This window comes from Theobroma cacao, chromosome 2 (genome assembly GCF_053813885.1).
Source record: "Theobroma cacao isolate CCN51 chromosome 2, ASM5381388v1, whole genome shotgun sequence".
Lineage (NCBI taxonomy): Eukaryota > Viridiplantae > Streptophyta > Magnoliopsida > Malvales > Malvaceae > Theobroma > Theobroma cacao.
This window is the reverse complement of record NC_142640.1, coordinates 10947675-10953674: the sequence shown is the minus strand read 5'-3', so window position 1 is coordinate 10953674 and position 6000 is coordinate 10947675.

Sequence of the window (6000 nt, the reverse complement as noted above, 5' to 3'; positions counted from 1 at the left end):
GAGATTCGACACTTTAAGGGAATTTTTTCGATGTAAGATGTCTGAGGGAAACCCAATAAGGCCTTATGTGCTGAAGATGATAGAATATATCACTCGACTTGAGCAGTTGGGTTGGGTTATGGATCATGATTTGAGCATAGATCTTATACTTTCTTCGCTACTAGAGAGCTATTCATGGTTTGTGTTGAACTTCAACATGAACAAGATTGAGGTAACCCTTTCAGGCTTATTGAATATGCTCACACAGGCTGAGAATACTATTGCGAAGGTAAAGCCTTCAGTTCATCTTGTCTCTTCTAAGAAAAATAAAAATAAGAAAAGAAAATTTTCCAAGAAAGACAAGGATGAAAAGGCATCAATTTCAAAACGTATAAAGCCTACTGAAGGAGTGAAGAAGGATAAGGACAATGACAAGTGCCATTTCTGCGACAAACTAGGGAATTGGAGGCTCAATTGCAAGGATTATCTTGAATCCATCAAAGGGAAGAAACAAAAAGAAGCTTCCACATTAGGTATGAATCATATGATGATTTATTTTTTACTACTTGATATATGATACCTTACTCTTTATTAATGGTTTTAATATGTATGACATATTGAAGGAACAAATGACAAGGAGTAGTGAAGAATAAGACCGTGAAGGCGACAACCTTAGTTGATGGTGATCAGGCTTGATGACCTAAATTAGATTGTGGAACAATAAATAATTTTAGAACATTGAATGTTTCCATGACCTGATTGTCAAGATGAGATGTTTTTGGTTTGGGACCTATGGCTAAATATTTTATTTTATGTTTAGGAAACATAGATTTATATTTTGCTAGCATGAGATGCTTAGCTTATATATATTTATATATTTACATTACATCTCATTTTATTTTGGAATTGTTCTAAATTATTTATCCTTAAAGTATAACCTTGCATATATGATAATCAATACTAAGTCATAATGATAAGATTATTGTGATATTATTTTTCTTTTGATTATGAATCAAAAAAGAAATCAATGAGTTGACTTAGATAAAATTGAGTCATAACTCAATGAATTCATAATAGGATTATGAACATATTTAGTCAAAGAGCATTCTTAATATAATCTTGGATCTAAATTAAGATTGCTTAGAACTAAATAGCAATTGATTATCATATTGAATTCATAAAAGATGAATCACAAAGCATTCCAAACCCAATTAATCACATGAACTAACCTTTGAGAGGATTTCATCCCATAACCAATGATGAATGACTAATGACATGTAAGTATACATAAAAGTTATGAATATAACACCCCAAAGGAAAGTAAATAAGTTTACTTGGCAAGATTTCTATACATGATAGGAATAGTGGGAGCTAATGACACTTTAAAAGTCAAAGGTTATGAAATTATGAAATCCAATAGACAAAATCTATGCACAAAAATTGATTTAATGGGATGCATAAATCATAAGATAAATCCATTAAATACAAACCATTAGTAGGATGCATATTGATGCACTACTCATGTAAGATGAGTTTACTAAATAATCCAACATGAATGATTGGATAATAATCTTTATTCAATGTAATAAATTCAAAATAGTTGAACACATTGAATAAAACAAACATATTTTGTGCACATCAAAAGGTTAGTGGAAGTAAGATAAGTTAATCATTAAAAGTGTATAAGATACATTTACCAGTCTAAGAAAAACAAAATGGGACTAAACAGTTAGAGCCTGAAAAGTGATTCAACAAAAGAATTTAGGATTATATGTTAAAGGAGTTTAACATAGATAAAATCCTTAATGTTAAAAGCGATATAAAGTCATGATTGAGCAGTTGTATTGGACTAGTTCCAAAATAACAGATAACTGCATGATTATATCTATAATCGAATACAAATATTTTGTTTAGGCTACAAAAGATGAGATATTTGGATCATTGGTTTAATGAACCAATAAATGATTTCGAGTTGTTAAAGTAACAACAAAAGCCATAATAATGGAATCAAGGTCTCGTTGTGATCTAAATTAGTATTTCGATTATGACAATGGAGATTGTCAAACATATAAATTAACATATTCTCAAATATTGCAATTTGAGTTGTCCTAGTAAAGACACAATTGCTAAGCGAAAGAGTTTGATATTGCATATATTAGCAATTGACTCAAGTGCAAGTGGGAGATTGTTGGTATATGCCCTTGAGCCAATTGGATTGATCAAGAAATATATATTGTCATTTAATGCATACTTAATCACATAACTACATGTCATAGAGGTTTTCCTTCATGTTAGTGCAATAATAAGGAGTTATTAAGTACTAATTAGATGAAGCCCATGGAACATAAAGACCATGCAAGAGAATTGTAAAGTTATTACAATTATGATATCACTATACATCAAAGCCATGTTCCTAAAATTTATTCCTGGTCATTGTATTGTCAAGACAGGGCATTGACAATGCTTAAAGGCTGGTACATGTTAAGCCTCCTTACTTGGGAAGTAAGCAATCGATCTCATATATTGAATTATGTGGGATACTTGAGGATAACATGTAGGTGCTTGTTAAAAAACAAGTTCACTGAACATGACTCGCTATGAGAACTCTATTTGGTATTTCACTCAAATGTCTATGGAAATGTTCTCATGTGATAGTCATGCAACTAGTCCTTGGACTTAAGACACCAGGTTATCTTGTATGGGGAGTGACATACTTTGATTTCACCCCTACGAGTCTAGAGGCTACCAGATGCCTAAACAGGGTGTTTTTGGGTATGCCATGAAGCATGCGAAGGTGAATGAGTGGTCAAGAAAGGATTCATCACCCCAAGTGATATAAGGGGATGTATCTCACTTGTTCTCAATTATTAACTTGTATAAAGTCTTTGGCCAAAGTATGATGAATTTGAGGAAAGTTAGTTTCCTAAATTCATAAGGTTAGTCATGAATTATGAGAACTAATATGGAATGTCATAAGTAGACACCGAGCCATACTTAATGACATATTCGGGATATTTGATGAAAGGACCGTATTGCTCTGAGAGGCTTATCATTGAAGGCCTTCGTCAAATTCTTTAATTGACTCTCTAACATTTGGGTGGTCATGATGTATTATTAGATGTCGCTCATGATCTATAAATATAAATTAATTATCAAATTGATATTTGATTATGATTTATATTTATTGCCAATATGTTAGAAGCCTAATGGGTCACACACATTAAGTGACATGATTGGGATTAAATAAGGATAATTAATTAAGTTAGACTTAATTAAAAGATATCAAAATAAAGTGGGAAATTATTTGAGTTCTCAAAGACTTAATTAAATTAAAATACAACTGTTGTATTTAGAGTTACAACTTAGTTTGGCTATATAAATATGTTATGTTAGCAAACTAAAAAAACTCCAAGCCTCAAACTACTTCTCAGCCATTTCATAAAATAAGAAAAGAAAAATAGTTTTCTTTGTCTGACAAAAATAAGATTCAGCAAGAATTTTTGGTCCTTTTGTTTTAGAAACAAAACTTGCTAGCACAAGTAAAAATCCTACATTTGAGAAGGTCTTACTCAATCACTGTGTGGACTACTGTTAGAGGCCAAACACTTGAGTGTCTGAAGATTTGACAAATCCTAAAGGTGAAGAAGCAAAGATTTTGATTTAATCGACTCTTGATTATGATATCTAGAGCAAGGTATGTAACTCTTAAACTTATGAGTGTTCATAATTAATTTGAAAGTTACATGAAAAACACAAATATTGATCTCGTAGGATTCAACTGTTTCTCTGATTTAATACTAGTTTATTATTTCGCTATTCTATAATTTTAATTTTTTTTTATTTTCATGTTTGAGCATGTGGTTGAATCCCATCAAACATTAATCACTAGACATCCATTGGAATCAAAGCATACTCTAAAGCCTCTATCACAAAGTTGACTAAACTTAGCAAATTATGTTTTAAACCTTAAACAAATAATACATGTTTGATTTGAGTTTGAGATGTGTTACTAACGATTCTAATTCCTTGGATAGCACCCTTGGAGTCATCACCAAAGAAAACACTACCATTCTTGTTTCTATCAAGCTTGGCAAACAAGTTCTCATTACCTATCATGTGCCTTGAGCAGCAACTATCTAAGAACCAATGCTGCCTTTTTTTTGGTTAAGGTTCAAAACTTTGATCCTTTTATCCTTACTCAACCTATCAAATAGATTTTTAGTTTTTGTTTAAAGGTACCCATACTTTGATGGTCCTTGGGGGTTAGCAATCACATGGGATCCTTTAGAAACCTAAACTAACTTGGTTTTAGGAAGATTTCTATCATTATGATGACAATCATAGGACATATGACCTTTCTTACCACATACATAACAATGATGAGAATGCATTTATTTTCTTTCTAAGGTGTGTATTTCTTTTAGGCTTTTCTTCACTTTTTTATTTCAGTTTTGATCTTTCTTTTATTTCAATCTTAAGTGCAACATTTTTTATCAACAACTCTTTGTAATTCTAAATTTTTGCTTTCTAGTTCTAACTTCAAGAATTCAAAATCAATTTTGAACTATTCAAGTTCAATTTGAAGCATATTCTATTAATAAAAAATAGAGTTATGCTCATACTTAATTCTTTCTAATTCTTCATTCAATATTATAGCATTTTTCCTTATAGTTTTATATTTCAAAGCAAATTCTTCAAATTCAGTATATAGGCAATCATATTCATCTTGCAGATCATCATAGGAAATATCATATGAACTAGATGTTACCTCAAATTCTTCTTCTCTTGCCATCAAGAAAAAATTTACTTTTTCTTCTAATTTTTCTTTTTCTTTTTCTGAGCTTGAGGAGTCACTATCAAACCATATTGTTGCCACCATCACTTTCTTTGGTTTCTTTATCCTTTTTGAAGATTCTTCCGTTAGAATTGGACATTCAAATCTGAAATGTCTTGGTTTCTATTCAAAGCAAATCATCTCATCCTTCTTGTTGTGATCGCTTTTGTGCTTATTTTTTCAAGAAAAACTTTGGTCTTTCTGGTAATTTTCCTTTCAAATCTTCTATCTTTTTGTCCCATCAGCTTTCTAAACCTTCTAGCCTTCATTTTTAATTCTTCATCATCATCATCATCATCTGACAATTCAAGTTTGTCCTCAAGTGTACTAATCTTTAGTACAAGATTTTGTTTTTTTCTCTTTAGCTTTTTTCTTTTCTTCCGTTTCTTTTTCCTTCATTTCAAGTTCATGTGTGAAAAATGGGCCACAAATTTCATCAAGTGTGACCACATCAAGATCTTTAGCCTCTTGTGCCACGACCTGGAACTCCCATCGAGCCCGTGACAACTGTTGCGATGTCTCGATCGACATTCATTACTTGAAATGTCAACCGGAACCCCGCAAGGCTTTAATATCAGCTTCTCATTTTCCCTGTGGGTAACTGTTGCCAAATACCACATTCTAAAAGATTTTAAATTATTTCCAACATAAACAAATAAAAAACTAATTTTCGTCTCACAGAGGTATTTTTTTATCATTTATCCCAAAAATCTCAAAATCAGTTAAAAATATAGTATGTAAGTGGAAAACACATATTTCATAATCAAAAATAATTTTGGGTGTCTAAAACATTCATTTAAAATGGAATTATGACTGTTAGAATAAAATAAAAGTATTAAATAAAATATTTAATTTTCACATAAAACAATATTTTAAGAACACTGCATAAATAATTTTTATAATGTAAAAGCAAAATAAATTCCTACATACTGTAATGCAGATAACCAAAGTATAGAATTAATTTACAGTGACACGTGGGCCCACGAATGACCAAAAGTATCAAAAGAAATGAACCTACAGTTTTTGGATGTGGCAAGTTCAATTGTAATCCTCACCGATATCAGTTATCTACAATCTATTCTGAGCTTGAAATGGGCGGAAAGGAGGGTGGTGAGATTATAAAATCTTAGTGAGTAAACAAACATCACTCAAAATATCTAAAGTCGAGTAAAAGGAGACTATTAAAA